The sequence below is a fragment of the Gracilinanus agilis genome, chromosome 3 (genome assembly GCF_016433145.1).
Source record: "Gracilinanus agilis isolate LMUSP501 chromosome 3, AgileGrace, whole genome shotgun sequence".
NCBI lineage: Eukaryota > Metazoa > Chordata > Mammalia > Didelphimorphia > Didelphidae > Gracilinanus > Gracilinanus agilis.
In genome coordinates this window covers 82712797-82731615 of record NC_058132.1, presented here as the reverse complement: position 1 = coordinate 82731615, position 18819 = coordinate 82712797, and the positions used below count along the sequence as shown (strand labels likewise).

The 18819-nt window shown below is 38.7% G+C and overlaps 1 protein-coding gene across 1 annotated transcript in view; it reads right to left on the bottom strand.

Moving 5' to 3' along the window:
- The window catches only part of KIAA0319L (KIAA0319 like), a 103701-nt gene that overhangs the window by 26206 nt on the left and 58676 nt on the right, over positions 1-18819 (bottom strand). The gene's annotated exons all lie outside the window — the stretch shown is intronic.

The window sequence follows — 18819 nt, the reverse complement described above, 5'->3', positions numbered from 1 at the left end:
ACACACACACACACACACACACACATATATATATATATATATATATAGTCTGACTCAGAACACCAGGTTTTGACCAGATAGATGAAATGAGATTGGGCTGATTTCTCCAACTTTGGTTCTCTGTCAGATGAGTGCTAGATATGGTGCCAAACACATTTCATTGCTCTCTTTTGCTGTGTTTTTAATAATGGATATCATTCTAAGGAAACATGCAAAATGACTGGTTCTTATAGAGCATATTTTAATGACTGTTAGTGATATTGTATTGGCTATTGGTCTAGAAAAGAGAAGTATCTCAAGCCCATCCCAAAACAGCAACAGTTGTATAAAAGTGTAAAACAAAGTGTAGTAAAAAGTGAAAAACAATGCCAATAACAGAAAATATTAAAGCAAAAGACTTATTAGTTCTCAGAAAACAAAGACTTTTAGAAGAAGATGGTAACTTGAACAGTTGCTACAGATCTTTCTACAGTGTGATGCAGGATAGAAGACCAGTACAAAGAGCTGCTAACCATTTCTGTGAAGAGAAAACTGTATGTCAGGGCAAGAAAATAATTAGAATACTTAGGATCGGAAAAAAAAGATCGTTTTTATTGACAAAGCTTCCTCTTTTAATTCAAGGATAAAACAAAACTGTTTTCAGAATCCTAGGTGAGTTTTAGATTGGCAAATTTGAAAGAAAACTAAAGATTGTAGGAAAATAGGCCCATTAAGGCCCTGTTGGTGTAGTTATGCATCAGTACAACTACTTTAGAAAGCAATTTGGAACTATGCCCCTAAAGTCATTAAATTGTGCCTATCTTTTGAACTAATGAATGAAGCATTTATTGTGTTTATTATTTACTTTGGGCAGCTAGGTGGCACAGTGGATAAAGTATAGGGCATGGAGTCAGGAAGACTCACCTTCTTGACTTCAAATCTGGCCTCAGACACTTACTAGCTGTGGGATCCTGGGAAAGTCAATTAATCCTGGCTTGCCTCAGCTTCCTCATTGCAAAATGAGATGGAGAAGGAAAAGGCAAACCATTCCAGTATCTCTCTTAAGAAAACACAAAAAGGGGTCACAAAGAGTTAGACATGACTGAAAAATGGCTTGAAATGTATAAAGCACTATGCCCTGACCCAGCTCTATTTACTAGGCATAAATCCCAAGGAGATCAAAGAAAGAGGAAAAGGAACTATATGTACAAATTATTTATGGCAGCTCTTTTTGTAGAAGCAAAGGACTAGAAACTAAAGGAGTGTCTACCTCCTGGGGAATGGCTAAACCAGTTAAGATATATGAAATGTAATGGAATATTACTGTGCTAGAAGAAATGATAAAATGAACAATTCTGGAGAAACTTGGGAAGACCTCTACGAGTTGATGCAGAGTGAAGCAGGTACAATGAAAATTATTTGTGCAATCATAACAATATTGTAAATTCACCTTCTCCTGTTATGATTAAATTTCTCTGGAGATTGTATATTAATTTATATTTATTAGTAAAGGTTAGTGAAAGATCACATGACTACGGATCAGAAGAACTAGGTTTGACTCCTAGTTGATGTGCCAAAACTATAAAAATTAATGTAAATGAATTGATTATTGATTATAAATTGATTTGATACTCTGCTTGTTATGCTTACAAAGTATCTTCAGTTTATATAATTGAAGTGAAGCTCATAAGTGAACTTCTCTTCAGGGCCAAGAGCAAGGACACTAAGGAGACTCTTGTTATTTAAAAACAAACTATTTATGGAGAATATAAGGATTAAAAAAAAAAAGGATTTCTAACTCTAAGGGATTCTAACTCTACCCAAAATAAAACTCCCTGGTTCCGCAAGGAACTGCTTCTCCTGTTCCCACACCCTACACTGATCCTTCCTGATCTGACTAACCCAAATTTTCCCTATTTTACAATAAAACTAATACTATTATCCTTATATGAAATTATAAAAATAACAAAGACCAGCTGGCTGAGGCTCAGCAAGTACCATGTTAGGACTCTGAGCCTTAGCAGACTCAGAGTCCAAACCAAAGACCAGGTTTTGTTTGGTCGTCTCAGATATAAAAACAAGTTATGAACTAGCAATAGACGGTCACTAGTGTTTCCCAAGTTGGAAAAGGAAATCACTTAGTTCCTTCAGGTTTTTCCCTCCTTTCCTTCTATCTCAGACAAGAGAGAGAAAAGAAGATGTCACCTTCTCTCAGCACTCCAGAATGAGAGTCACTGCTCCCACCTCAAAGTAACTGCCACTCCAAGAGACTAACTGCCACACCCAGAGAGAGAAACTGCCTTAGAAAATCATTAAACTATCAACACTTGAAACTGACACTGTCTCAGATCTGTTTAAAACTCCAATTCTTTTTCAAGCCAGCTTCTCTACTTCTTATCTCTAAACTAATATAACAAGATTTAATTTCTAATATCAACATTATAGTGCCAAGCTAGTATGCACTGAATTAAATGCCTAAGAGGGGGAGAGACAGTGACAAGTGTCCTGCAAGAGCACTCTTCCTGTGTTCCCTCTCTTATTAAGTCATTTTTCATCACTTCTGGGACTCTCTGGTTGGACAGGCTTAATCTCCATCTCAGTCCAAAAACTGACTTTTTGTCATGCCATCTGTATGTAGCTCAAGGGCTTCAGCCATCCCCTTGGGATGCCAGCATTTCAGGTAGTCAAAAGGTGGGGCTGATACTGACCAAAAATGGGTTTTCAAATGGAATGGGGGTGGGGTACAAATTATATTAAATTCACAAAATCCCACCTCTCATTCTTTGGGAGATTAACATGTTAGTCTTCCCAATGAATCATCCCATATACAGTATCTATACATTTTAGGATTGACTCGCCAAAGAATAAGGGCACAAAGGTATACATTTCACAGAGGGTCTAACTACAGGCGCCCCCCAAATATATAATTAATTAAATTAATTTAGAATATTTTTCCATGGTTACATGATTCATGTTCTTTCCCTCCCCTATCCTGTAGACAATGAGCAATTCCACTGGGTTTTATATGTATTGTTGATCAAGATCTATTTCCATATTATTAACATTTGCACTAGGATGATGGTTTAAAGTCTACATCCCCAGTTATGGCCCATCGAACCATGTAATCAAGGAAATTATTTTCTTCTGTGTTTTTACTCCCACATTTCTTTCTCTGAATATGGATAGTGTTCTTTCTCATAAGTCCCTCAGAATTGTCTACAAGTATTTCTTTTTTTTTTAAACCCTTAACTTCTGTGTGTTGGTTCCTAGGTGGAAGAGTGGTAAGGGTGGGCAATGGGGGTCAAGTGACTTGCCCAGGGTCACACAGCTGGGAAGTGTCTGAGGCTGGATTTGAACCTAGGACCGCCTGTCTCTAGGTCTGACTCTCAATCCACTGAGCTACCCAGCTGCCCCTCTACAGGTATTTCTTAACATATTAAAAAAAAGATTTATAGGCATATTGACAAGGAGCTATTAGGGAGCATTCCCTTTTTTGGCACAAGAGTTTTATAATGAGGATATAATCAATCAGGATAAAATAATGGCAAATGAGAAGAAGAAAGTAGATGGAAGGCCCAATACCCATTAGTTCAGTTCATTACATCCAAAGGCTCACTCAGAGTCTCACGATGTAGTGTTTGATTTCTGGGGAATATCTTCTGTTGCTGTCATCATTTTTAGTCCATTTGGAATCATGATGGTCCTTACAGCATCTTCTCCAGGAGATATGCTTTCATGATCCAGGTTATTGGTGATATGTTTCCTTAAAACTGCTTTAAAAAGATCTTAGTCTATGGACTTTTAGGTAATTTCACAATCTCTTTGTCGCAGGAGGATAAGATACTACCCAGGATCTAATCCTAACATAACTTGAGGGTAACACAAAATAGTATTCTAACACAGTGAATATTCATTTACGGCAACAATAGATTTGGTAAAGGATGTATGTCTGGGCACTAGGTTACTGACTAAGAAAGCATTAAATAATATATGGATCACTTCTCCCAAAAACAAGAGGAAAGAAAAAAATTCATATATAAATATAAATAAATTAAAATCATAAGTCCCTGATACATATTCAAGGTCTAGTGGAGATAGTTTATATTCTACAAACTTGTAGGTCAGGTGCAAGAATACTGTAGTTATCTACTATCTGCCATGACTAAAGAAAGCTGCCATGCCAAAGAAAAAAAAAAAGAAGTCTAACAAAAGGGGGAATGTGGTCTTCTGGTCTGATTTCTACTCCAATCATAGGGATAGCAAGCCAGAGTTAGAGCCAAATAGGGATATATTTTAGTCTCATATCTTATAGGCTAAAATAGAGAAGAATGACCTCAGAACTTTGCCGAATAGCCACTTCCCCAAGTCTCTCCTGAGGCAACTCTCCCACTTTGGCATTAACATTTACCATCCCACAGGGGTTGTTAGCAGTCCTTTTTCCTGGAATCAGACTCAACATCATAACTCAAATCAGTTATAGTCTCATAAGATTTAATAACCAATGGCAAGTTTCAATAGTCTAAGATCTGGGGTATGCAATGTTGTCAGCTGTTAGACACTGTAAACTGATCCTTTAATACCAAATACCAGTTGTAATTCCATAAACTCAAGTTTGAAAAAAAATCACACTTAAATGAGAAAGGAAAATAAATTTAAAAAGATCATATCGCAAACCCCATTAAACAATGTAACAGTTAAAACATATGCATAAAAAAATACAGACTGATTACTTAAAAGTTAAATCTATTATCTTCCACACATGGTCATGATCTTTAGGAAGTGTACATAAGTTTTTCTCCTGGTGAAAGCTTGGCATAGACTTTAATGCCACAACTAAGGCAAAGTCTGAAAAGGACACAAGTTCCTAGGATTAAAAAGGCCTATTTGGCTATAGTTGTTCCCTGAGAGGTTCCACCATGCATCATCAGATGCCATATGGGTCTAAAGTAATTTTCTGAGTGTCATTCAAAATTCTTTGAAGTTCATAGACATTTGTAACAATTTCACCTGATCTTTTTATGTAATAATAAGACATTAATAAGAGCATAGGTTACCCCCCCCCCCAAGGGGCTATAAGCATATCAAGGGCTAGACAGTTTTGTATGACTGTCTTTGCCAAGGAATAAGTCTCTTCCAGGAGGAAAAAGATAGACTTAAAAGTCTGGAAGATGACTTGAATCATACTGAGCCAATTTTTCAACCTCAGCAGAGATATTTCTAATAGAATCTATTACTCACCTCAGTAGCAACCCCCCAAAATCTCTGTGCTGCAGATAAAGTGGCTATTGAATTAGGCCTAGATCTCTTGCTCTGTATGTATGATACCAAGTGTCCACATTCCTAGCTGTGGACTTGTCTACCTGGCCAATAAAATGATTATGCACCCATACTAGTAGAGGTAACATAGGCCAAACTACAGATCCCATACTATCCTTGGGGAAGGAAAAGTAAGCTGAAGCATTGCAAACAAAGAATTGCTCAGAGAGTCACCAAAAGGAAATCTGTCTTCAGCTGAGATGAGGGAGTAACAGTTGCAAAGGATATGTATTTATGTGTTCTATTCTTTGTACTATTGAGCTTTGTCTTAGCATAAATAGCATAAATAAATGTTGTGAAATAGAATGGAATAGTGAGGTTGCACTTCACATTATCACCCAATATTACCTGCTATTCAATCGTCCCTTACCCCTTTTCACACATAAGTCAAAGATAGGCACATGATCAGCTAGTGGTAGTGGAGCTCCCAAATATCTGAAAATTACCTTAGAAAACATGTTAAAATCAACTGAGTTTTAAAAATATCTGAATCTCTCAAAAACCAATGATAAAGGTTGTGACAAGGTAGGTGGACTCCTGTCACTATTGATGTGAAATATAACAAAAACAAAAGGGGGCAAAAGGCTTGTTTGTTATTATATAATCCTTATTAGGTATAAGTTGTGGCAAGGTCTCATTCTTATGGATTGGAATTGTTGCCCGTGATAAAACAGAACTCTGATGGAATTAGTGACAGACCCAGCATCCATAAGGTCCAATGATCTTGCCTTAGTGTAGGGTATGTCCTATTTGTCTATGGACCTTAATAATGGTATTATCCATAATCCGGTCATCAGAAGAGGGAACAAAAGAGGAAAATGTAACATGGCTTAATGTTAAGAATAAAATACCACCAAATGAGGGTAGCGTTTTCTTAAACAGAGTAAACCAGATTTACCTATAAACTCCCTAATCACAAAAAGATAATAAAATGAAAACAAGATCAAATCCAAAAACAAAGAAGCAATGATGTACAATATAAAAATGACATGATACAATTAATCAGTGTTAGTAGATGGTACCCATTTTACATGAGAGCAATGAATCTAGGAGTCTTTTTCTCCAATTTTGATGGTAGTTAGAATAGTTAGCAACACTTTGGGAAGGGTCTTCCCAAGTAGGCTGAATCCCTCCAGTTTGCTACAAGTTCTTTACATACATCTTGACTCCTGGGTGTAGATCATGGAGTGAGAAATCCAAAGGTCCAGCCTGTATAGTAGCCCCATATTTTTGTGAAATTCATGTAATTTGATATGTAATTCCTATAATATAAGAAGCAACAGAATGCTACCCCACACCCCCCATGATGTGTATGGAGGGGGAAAAGGTTTGGCCTACATAGGAAGGGATGTCCAAAAGCATTTCAAATGGTGAGACATGCAGATTTCCCTATGGTCTACTGCAAAGGTAAAATAGGGCCAAGGGGAGAACCTCAGGCCAGTTAGTGCACAATTTGCCAAACATGTTTTTAAGTTCTCTATTCATATGTTCAACTTGGCCTGAACTCTGGGGATGGTAAGGTATACGGAATTTGGGAATAATTCCCAAACAAGAATAAACGCGATAAAACAGAATCAGTAAAATGAGTTCCCCTATCTGAATCAATGCATGCAGGTAGGCCAAACAATCTCCCTCAGTAGCATTTTAGCAACAAAAGCTGCTGTGGCGTGAGTACTAAGGAAGGCTTTAATCTATCTAATGAGTTGGTCTACTATAACAAGACAAACTTTATAATGTCCAGCTTTTGGCATACCGATAAAATTAATTTGCAAATGTTCAAAAGGTATGTAAGCCAGGGGATGCTCACCAAAAGTCTTGGTGTAGAAAGTATGCTGATTAAATGCCTGGCAAGCAGGGCAGGCATCATATACGCAAGAGGCAATATTAGAAATACTTGCAGTCACCCAAACTCTTTTAACAGAGTCCACGATCTTGAGTACCAAAGTGGCCACTCTACTGAACAGATAAGCATATTTGATGATAGAAGCTTCTGGGGAGTAGATGTTTCCCTTCTGATGACACCCAAACTCCATTAATCTGCTTTGCTTTAAACCTGTGTTTTTACTTCTCCACTTCCTGTTCCTTATGGGAGAGAAACATTTGGTTCATTATTAGATGTCAGAGTTCAAATTAATTCAAGTCCTTCTAAGACAGCAAGCTTAGCTGTAGTGTCTGCCCAATGATTCCCTCTAGAAACAGGGTCAGTACCACCTGTATGGGTAGAACAATGAACAATAGCCAAGACCGTAGGTAGTTGAAGAGCAGAGAGGAGTTCTTTAATGATCTTTTCATGTTCAATTGTCTTGCCAGCTGAAGTAAAAAAAAAAAAAAAAACTCTTTGCATCCATGGCATCCCAATAGCATGACAGACCCCAAGAATTGGGATCTGTGCAAACCAGTGATAGCAAACCTATGGCACATGTGCCAAAGAGGTTAGTTACTAGAAAGGCAGAGGGTGGAGCTGCTCCCTTCCCCCTTTCCAAGCAACTGAAGACATTCTTCACTTCATTCACCCCTCTGCCCAGCAGCCCTATGGGAGAACTTCCTCCTTCCTGTCTGGGATAAGGTAGGCAACTCACAGGAGGCAGAGCTAGAGGGGAGCAGAGCACTCAGGCCATTCCCCTCCCTCTCCTCATGGGCCCTGAAAACATTCCTCACTTCATTTGCCCCTCTGCCTAGCAGCCCAATGGGAATTCTTTCTCCCTTCCCTCTCCGGGTGGGTAAGATGATGGAGGGGTGCAGCACTCAGTCTCAGGGGATGAGGCACGGCACAAGGAATCTAAAAGGGTTTGCCATCGCTATTGTAAATTGTTGCTATCTTCCCCATAGCATATATGCAGTTATTTCCGAGGGCTAGCAGTTCTGCTCCCCAAGCACTAATATTATAGGGTAGTGAAGCTGCCAAAAATGGTAGGAAACTCTGTGACATTAGCAGCCCTTGTGTTTCAATATGCCAAATAAGAGAAGAACCTGTATAAGAGAAGAACCATAAGTAAATAGAATTAAATCAGTTTTCTAAGGTAGTATCAGAGAAATCATTCCTGGGCTTTTTAGCCATGCCCACTGCTAATTCACAACTATATAGTGGTTCCCTAGAGACGGACACATTAGGAAGCAGTGTTGCAGGATTAAGGACTGTACAGTTATTTTCTTTCCCTAACAAAGTTATCTCAAATCTAATAAGCCTTTGATCTGAAAATGCCAATATTCAATTGGAGCAGTAATGCCTAGCCCTCATGGGATCAAAGAACAATTAAAGGAGAACCAAGGATGATGTCTGATGGTTTGTTCACCAGAAGGGCTGTGGCAGCAACCAACCTGAGGCAAAGTGGTGTTCCAGCAGCCACTGCATCTAGCTGTGCAGAGCAGTAAGCAACTGAGTGCTATGTAAGTCCCAAGGCTTAAGTCAAGACTCCAGAAGCTATTCCTCTCTGATTGGTTATATACAAAGTAATCACTTTTTGTAGTCTGGAATTCCTAGAGCAGGGGCAGACAGAATGGCTTGTTTTAATTCTGTGAGAGCTGACAGGTATTGGGAGTCTAACTGAAGGGGTACAGGGACTAAATATTTAATCAGAGGTACAAGGGAACCCATTGTTAACAGAATTCTGTTACCTCCAGGATTGCCCTCAGCTGTCTCTTTGTAGAGAGAGCTGTGAGTTGCTGAATAATTTCAATGTGCTTGGGGAAAATGGAGTAGGCGCCAACAGTTAAAACAAAGTCTAAATATTCTACCTTTGGAAGGTACAACTGATTCTTTGACCCAGAAACTTTGTGGCCTCTCCTGTGAAGTTCTAAGAAAAGATGCTTATTGTCTTCCTGACATATTTGTGTATCTGAAGCTGCTAAAAGTAAGCTGTTAACAAACAATCATAAAACTATCCCCCCAAATATTAGCTAGGTCCTGTTGTAAAATTTGTGAAAACAAAGTTGGACTCTCTACAAATCCCTGAAGTAATCTTGTTCATATCAACTACGAACCTTTCCAGGTGAAGGCAAATATTTTTTCTAGAATTTTTATGAGTAGGAATAGAGAAAAATGACAACAGAGATTCATTACTATAATATATAGCTTCCCCAAGGAGATGATGGTTGTAGGATTTGGAACGACTGGTTTCAGAGGTATGATGTGAATGAACTGCATGCAGATCTTGTACAAATCAATAAACAAGTTTCTTTTTTGGGCCTGGTTTGGACTTTTTTATGGGACAATTGGTGAATTATATTCAGATTTACATGAAATTATTATTGCTTTCTCAATTAATGAATCAGTTATCATGGAAATTCCTTCAATAGCTTACTTGGTGTTAAAGGATTCTGAGGAATAGAAGGTGAAGGGGGGGAACACCTTTTATCTTCATCTGAACATGAACAGCTGATTTAAAGAGGCCTGCATCAGAAGATAAAATCAGAATCAGAGATATCTGCTAGGATTTCAAAGGATGGGGCTACTATCACCTGACTATCAGGAAGAAGGATGAGGAACAAAGTCAGAGAGTCCTTAGGCAGTTCTAGGGGCAAAAAGCCATTTGGAGAGCATGATAGAGTGGCCCTTAGTTTACATAAGAGATTTCTCCCTAACAGATTTGTAGGGTAATCAGGCATTAAGAGGAATGAATATTCTATTGACAGACATGTGAGAAGAAAGTTTAATAACATTTTGAGGCTTCTTTGACATTCCAATCACACTTTAAAAAAAATCAATAGAATTACATTCAGAATTGGGTTTTCTCACTAAGACTGATCTGGAAGCCCCAGTATCTAGGAGGCAATCATAATAAGCATTCCAATTTTAAGGGTCACATTAGGCTCTTTACTAGGGGGAGGGGAGTAGATTGGAATAATTGGCGTCAAAACATCAAGGTCTGGAAAGGAGTTGTCCCTTCCCCTCCCTCACACCATCACAAATCATGACTCTTCTGATATCCCCCACATTGAATACAGTTCCCTTGAGGGGTACTGTGGTTTGCCTCATGAGAATTACAATCCATGTTGGAGTTATTTCTATTATTTCTCTAGTTTTGTTTCGAAATTCCTGAGTTTTTCTTCTATGATTCATTGCTAGATGATCTGGCTTGCCACAGAAATAACACTGTATTGAACCTCTATCTGTTAGCATCTTTGCAACTTCCTTCAAAGGGGCTATGATCTCTTCAACTGTAGTTGTTAAAATGGGAGCCAAAATAGCTGTGTCTCTTTTCCTGTCCTGCTTAATTCTGTCCAAATTCTCTTTTTTGGCTTTTTCTTTTTCCTCTCTCTCACACCCTTAAAAAATATACATGGCTATGCTTTTCAATTGTTCTATGTTCATTCTAGGCCATGTTTTTGAATCTTTTATTTTTGCAGATGAATAGTTCACAAAATGGCACCTTATCATGTGGGAATCAGTGCGTTTAGTCGGGTCAAGTCCTACAAATCACACTCCTATATCACTGACCAAATTGTAAAATTGGTTTGGATCCTTATTCACTTCCTGATTAACGTATTCAAATTTTTTCCAATTGTCTGGGCAAGTAGAACAGTCCCTCACACCTTTCAATAGTGCCTTCCTGGCCTCATATAACCTTATATATTCCTCGGGATTACTGGGGTCCCATTGTGGTCCTGTAGTGGCCAATGTTTCATGTCCTCATTTTGAGCACTATTAGTGAGTGACTTCAAAAATGGTCTGTCTTTCTCCCTTAGTGAGTAATGCATACATGAGGTCAATTAAATCAATCCAGCTTGGATAAAGTGCTGAAAAAGCTCTCGAACCTCCTAATTACAAACAGGGGTTCAGTATCAAAGCTTGGGGTCTCTTTTATCCACATGTTTAAATCAGATGGGGAAAAGGGCACATGATTTCTTAATGTTACCAGGTTTCCTTTACGATTATCTGTGGTTAACTTCCCTCAGAGGAAACATGCCTTTAGGGGAGACATCATTTTCCACTATTTGGTCTGAAGCCTGAGTGGAGACTAAATAGAAAAGACAAGGAGGAAGAGAAGTTGGAGGAGTCTCTGAGTAAGATAGGGTGCAGGGGGCAGCTGGGTAGCTCAGTGGAGTGAGAGTCAGGCCTAGAGACAGGAGGTCCTAGGTTCAAACCCGGCCTCAGACACTTCCCAGCTGTGTGACCCTGGGCAAGTCACTTGACTCCCATCGCCAACCCTTACCACTCTTCCACCTATGAGACAATACACTGAAATTAAGGGTTTATTAAAAAAAAAAAAAAGATAAAAAAAAAGATAGTGTGCAAAAGATGGGAGAAGTGGAGGCAGGAACAGAATGAAGGAGTTTGGTCAGAGAGGTCTGTGGGGCAGAGTTGAAAGACAGAGCTCTAGGGTGAAGGTCATATCTGTGGGGAAAAGAAATCAAGCAGGGGTCAGGGTGTGGATGAACAATGTGGAGCACAGAAGGACAAAGAAAATTTTGGGGAGGGTCCCTGAAAATAGGTAAAGGGGCATCAGGCTTAGCCAGCTTACACACTGGAGGAGTGGATCAGTCTAGGAATAGTGCCCAAATATACCAGTACCCAAGTTCCTTGTGATTGTTATTTCCCAATAGCTAATTTTAACTCTTTTAATGTCTTGTAATCAAAGGAACCATATTTGAAACTATGTAAAGATTCTTTTTGGCCAGGATCTATAGAAATAAATTGCTTCCTTTCTAGACATGCCTGGATCAATTGGTAAACTTTTCTCTGCCCATGAGATAAATAATGTATGGAAGAGGCTCTCACTTGGGATGCTCTGAGCATTCCCCATTTTCAAACTAAGACCTCCCAAAAAGAAAAGAAAAACTCCACCTTACTTGAGACCACATGGTTTTGTTGAACCACTTAAGTACAGTTTAATTTTAAAGAAAAACTGGGGATAAAATGGAAAGTCATTTCTTCATTAAATTTACACACGTATTCCCGTCTTTTTGGCTAGATTTTTTGCTTTTCTAACTTCTGTGCCTAGCTTATTCTATTGCTTCCTCTTCCTATTAAAAGTAACACATGAAAGAAATGATCGTCTTACCCCAAACTCCATGACAGCTTCTCAGGAACCCAGAACTCAAAAACAAAAATTCTAATCTACCTGTAAGTCAGACTTACACGACAACGAAAAATAGAGAAAAGAAAAAGCAAGAGAGGGGCATCTCCCAAATTAATGGTCAGCCAACTGTTATGATTAAAATTCTCCAGAGCCTGCATATTAATTATATTTATGTGATATATATAATTATAATTATTTATTAGTAAAGATTAGAGAGAGAGATAAAGATCACACGATCACCTGGCTGTACCTAATTATCAACCCGTTTTCAGAGGCTACAGCATCTTCTCCTACAAGAGGCTGTGTGCTAAGAGTTAAAAGCCCAAGAGAAGGGAGACAGATTGGCAAGTGTCCAGCAAAAGAGAGTGAACTTCCTGTGTCCCCTCTTTTATCAAGCCAGTTTTCACCACTCTTCCTGGTACTCTCTGATTAGACAGACTTAACCTCTAACTGGGTCTGAGTCCTGACTTTTTGCCATATCATTCATAGCTTGGGGGCTTCAGCCATTCCCTTCTGGATGCCAGCACAACAGGTAGTCAAAAGCGGGGCTGATACTGACTAAAAATGGGTTTTCAAATAGAATAAGAGAATACAATGTATATTAAATTCATATACCACTTTGAAGGACTTAGGAACTCTAAATGGATCAATGACCAAACATGATTTCAGAGGAAGAAAATAAACATTTATCAAGGACTTATTCTGTGCCAGGCATTATGCAAAGTGCTTTACAAATGTTACTTTTGCTCCTCATAACAACCCTGGGAGATTATTATCCCTAGTTTTATAGTTGACAAAAATGAGTAAGACAGGTCAAATGACCTGTTTAGGACTGCAAAGCCAGTAAGTGCCTGAGGCTGAATTTGAACTCAGATCTTCCTAACTCTAAGCCAGTGTTCTATATCCAGCTGCCTCTAAGTTCTCAACATAGGAATGATGAAGCAAGCTGTCCTCTTTATAGAGAAACATAGAATAAAACAAACAAGTTTGGTAATAATGTGTGTGTGTGTGTGTGTACTTTATAAAGGCAGTATATTTCCTTTCCCCCACAATGGATGGAAAGGGAGGATGAGGGAGAAGGGTAGTCCCTTTCTTTCCCCAAAACACCAATAATAAAAATGCAAGAAAGAGAAAGAAGACTAGAAGAGAACAGAGATTGAGAAAGAAGTACAGAAAAGCGGGACAGTTTTTAAAACTACAGGTTTGCTGATCTCATTATATACTTAAAAAAAGAAAAACAAGCTGTTTATAACAGAGATCTATTTTTCTGTTCTGTGTTGGTATTTGTTAAGTTCAGAATAAAAATAAATTTTCAAAAGAAGTCAAGTTGAACCTGTAAGGTCTTGTTATGTTCATCAAAATTTAAGACATTCGCCCAAAAAGAATATTGAGGGACCTTTTACTTGCAGTAATAAGTCAACACGATTTATTAAGAAAGTGCTAGGTGATGGGCTAAGCACTGATGATACAAATACGAAAAAGGGAAAAAATGGTCATGACTCTCAAGGAGCTCACAGTCTAATAGAGACCAAATGCAAATTATGAAAAGAGAAAGCATAGTGGTAATCACAGAAGGAAGGCAATAGAATTAAGATGGATCTGAAAACGGTTCATGGACAAGATGAGATTTTAGTTGGAATTTGAAAGAAGCTAGGGAGGTCAGTAGAAGGAAATAAGGGAGGAAGACTATTTCAAGCATGGGGCACAGCCAGAGAAAATGCCTAGAGTCAAAAGATGGAATGAAATAGTCAGGAAGCCAATATCAATGAATCAGAGTACATGGGTGAAACCAAGGGATAAGAAGACTGGAAAGGTAGGAAGGGATGTTATAAAGAAAGGGAAAGGTCCTAAGTCCTAAGGGAGATATGGATACCAGTGAGGTGGATGTATCTTTGTATTCTTCCTAGGTGCTGGTGATGGGGGAACATCAACCTGATCACCCTTGCTAGATGTTATCATTTCCCCTTTCAATAACAGTTGCCTAGGGAAGGACCCGGAAAGGTTAAGTGGATGGGTAACCCTTTCAGGTCCAACCTAGGGTTGGATCAATTATTAATATTGGGTTCTGATTAGCCTTGGATCACGTTTTTATCCGACTGTGTTTGCTCCCTCCCCAAGGGTCATGATATAAAGACCACTCAGGAAGGTACTTATTAAACACTTTATCTGTAATCTATAATAAGGGAAAGGATAATCAGGACAAGGATTGGGGACTGGAGACCCTGTCAATCTAATATCTATAATCTATAATCACTCAGGGCTGGAGGCTATTGACTTAGTAGAACCTGGAGCTTTATTCTTCACAACCCCTCTGGCTCAGCCTGGCCAGTGCCAAACCAGAAAGTGACTGTCCTTAATGCAGCAGTGTTGGTGATTTTCTCTCAGCTTCTCACTATCAGTTTTTGATGATGTATTTGCTCTCACAGCCTTCAGGAAATATATAGATCCTACTCACCCACTGCTTCTTCAGACCTCCCTTCCTCCCTTCACCAGGGACCAAGAGACCTAAAAAGTTAGGAAGATTCAGAGACCTAAAGATCTAGGGAACAAAGACCAAAGACCCCCTCCAGATGTCTGTTAGGGGTATTTATACTCTCAGGGCAACCGACTTTGCCCCTTGCTCAAGGTATCTGGGAACATTCCAATCTCTCCAACTGCCTCCCTTGTCAATCAAGGTGACTCCAACATTTCTCAGGATTTGAATATAACAGGGGTCAGGTTATGAAGGTCTTTGAACACTAAACAGAGAGTTTTTTATTCTTTGTTTCTAATATTTTTATTTTAAACCCTTACCTTCATAGATGTGATACTTAGTATTGGTTCCAAGGCAGAAGAGAGGTGAGGACTAGGCAACCGGGGTTAAGTGACTTGTCCAGGATCACATAGCCAGGAAGTATGTGAGGCCACATTTGAACTCAAGACTTCCCATCTCCAGGGCTGGCTCTCTATCCACTGAGCCATGTAGCTGCCCTGAACAAAGAGTTTTCTATTTAATCCTGGAGTTTATTGAATGGAGGAAAGGGGAGAACATAGTTAGACTGGGCTTTAGGGAGATAATCTGATAGCTGAGAAGCGGATGAGCTAGGTAGAAAATGAAAAGGAGAAAGAGAAGGAGTAGTTAGATAAAGTAGGAGGAAAACTTGGAGAGAGTAGTGTTGCAAAAACCAAGGGAAAAGTGGGGCAGCTGGGTAGCTCAGTGGATTGAGAGTCAGGCCTAGAGATGGGAGGTCCTAGGTTCAAATCTGGCCTCATACACTTCCTAGCTGTGTGACCCTGGGCAAGTCACTTGACCTCCATTGCCTACCCTTTACCACTCTTCTGCCTTGGAGCCAATACAAAGTATTGACTCGAAGACAGAAGGTAAAAAAAAAAAACCAAGGGAAAAGAGAATATCAAGGAGAAGATGAATGACAGTGTCAAAAGCTGCAGATAGGTTAAGGGAAATGAGGATTAAGAAAAAGTTATTAGACTGGCAATTAAGAAGTCATTGGGAATTAAAACTAGATCTAAACAATTGGAAAAACATTGATTGCTCATGGGTAGGACGAGCTAACATAACAAAAATGACCATTCTACCCAAATTAATTTACCAATTTAGTACCACACCTATCAAAACACCAAACTGTTTTATTGAATTAGAAAAAACTATAACAAAGTTCATTTGGAAGAACAAAAGATCAAGAACATCAAGGGAAATAATAAAAAAAAAATGAAGGAAGGTGGCCTAACAGTACCAGATATTAAACTATACTATAAAGCCGCGGTCATCAAAATGATATGGTACTGGCTAAAAGACAGAAGGGAGGATCAGTGGAATAGACTTGGGGTAAGTGACGTCAGCAAGACAGTGAATGATAAACCTAAAGAGCCCAACTTTTGGAACAAAAATCTACTATTTGACAAAAACTGTTGGGAAAATTGGAAAACAATATGGGAGAGATTAGATTTAGATCAACATCTCACACCCTACACCAAGATAAATTCAGAATGGATGAATGACTTGAATATAAAGAAGGAAACTATAAGAAAATTAGGTGAACATAGAATAGTATACCTCTCAGATCTCTGGGAAAGGGAAGATTTTAAAACCAAGCAAGAGCTGGAAAAAAATTACAAAATGTAAAATAAATAATTTTTATTATATTAAATTAAAAAGGTTTTGTACAAACAAAAACAATGCAACCAAAATCAGAAGGGAAACAACAAACTGGGGAAAAAAATCTTTATAACAAAAATCTCTGACAGAGGTCTAATTACTCAAGGAGGTAAATCAATTGTATAAAAAATCAAGCCATTCCCCAATTGATAAATGGGAAAGGGATATGAATAGGCAATTTTCAGATAAAGAAATCAAAACTATCAATAAGCACATGAGAAAGTGTTCTAAATCTCTAATAATTAGAGAAATGCAAATCAAAACAACTCTGAGGTACCACCTCACACCTAGCAGATTGGCTAAAATGATAGCAGGGGAGAGTAATGAATGTTGGAGGGGATGTGGCAAAATTGGGACATTAATGCATTGCTGGTGGAGCTGTGAACTGATCCAACTATTATGGAAGGCAATTTGGAACTATGTCCAAAGAGCGCTAAAAGACTGCCTGCCCTTTGATCCAGCCATAGCATTGCTGGGTTTGTACCCCAAAGAGATCATAGATAAACAGACTTGTACAAAGATATTTATAGCCGCGCTTTTTGTGATGGCAAAAAACTGGAAAACGAGGGACTGCCCTTCAATTGGGGAATGGCTGAACAAATTGTGGTATATGCTGGTGATGGAATACTATTGTCCTCAAAGGAATAATAAACTGGAGGAATTCCATGTGAACTGGAAAGACCTCCAGGAATTGATGCAGAGTGAAAGGAGCAGAGCCAGAAGAATGTTGTACACAAAGACTGATACACTGTGGTAAAATCGAATGTAATGGACTTCTGTACTAGCAGCAATGCAATGACCCAGAACAATTCTGAGGGACTTATGGAAAAGAACGCTATCCACATTCAGAGGAAGAACTGCAGGAGTGGAAACAGAGAAGTAAAACAGCCGCTTGAACACATGGGTTGATGCGGACATGGTTGGGAATGTAGACACTAAATGACCACACCAATGCAACTATCAATAATATGTAAAGAAGTCTTGACTGATCACACGTGTTAAAACCAGTGGAAATGCATGTCAGATATGGGTGGTGGTGGTAAAGGAGGGGTGAAGGGGAAAGTGAAAACATGAATCATGTAAGAAAAGAGAAAAAAAAAGTCATTGGTAACTTTAGAGAGAGCAGTTTTGTTTGAATGGTGAAGTCAGAAGCCAGTCTGTAGAGAGTTAAGAAGAGAGTGGGAGGAAAGAAAGTGAAAGCAATGATTGTAGAGTGTCTTCTCAAGGAGTTTAGCCAGAAAAGGCAGAAGAGATATGGGATGATAGTTAGCAGGGATGGAAGGCTCAAATAAGGGTTTTTTGAGGATGCAGGAGACCTGGGCATGTTTGTAGGCAACAGGGATGTAGCCAGAAGACAGGAAGAGATGAAAGATTAGTGTCAGTGGGAATGATAGAGAGACCAATCTGTTGGAGAAGATGGGATTTCCATGCAGATGAGTTTGCCTTGGCAAGGAGAAGTCTTATAAAGCTACTGAGAGACTGATGAACTCTGATAAAAATGATGATATAATGAGAAGCAGAGCTGTTCCAGAATTATAGAAATTCATAAATGGAGATGGAATATTGCAAGACAACCTTATACTATGTCACACATGAAAAAGCTTAAGAGAGATAGAGATAAACATGCTTTAATGGTATGGAACTCATCTGACATAAGCCCCACTGAAAACCTATGGACTAAAGTTTATTTATTTGTAAAATGTGATAACATTAGTTCTATACATCTCACAGAGATGTTGGGCAGTGCTATTGTGTTTTTAAAGCACTTTGTGGTAAAGCTCTATATAAATGTCAGCTATAATGATTATGATGATGATAGTGACAAGGGGGAAAAGCTGAATGCCACAGAGACTCCGGAAAGGGCAGAATCAATAAGACTTGGTGACAGATTGAATATGGGGGATGAAGCAAAGGGATAAGTCAAAGAGGACCCAAGTTGTTTATAGATTTCTCATTTGACCCAAATCTCTCTTGAGGGAGAAAGAATTTTTCTGTTGATGAAAGAGCCATGTCCAGAACTACCACCTTGCCTACAAATACAAGTGCCCTTTCCTTTGTTTATGAAACGAATGCTACTGACTCCACCATCAATGTCATCTTTTTTTCAGAAGTGGGAATAGGCTGTATAGAACTATTCTCTCTTTTTCTACTATTTCCTTCTGTAGATAACAAATAACTTTCATACCTTAGGGAGATAATTAGTTGGGGGTCAGTTTTTCTTAGCAAAATTAGTACCTCTTGATAAGATACAAATATAAAGAAGCTATTCAACAGAAGCAGCCTGGGACAAACAATTGGTTGTTTTACCTACAAACAGGGTTATTTCTAAAGGATCCTTAGTTTTCCATA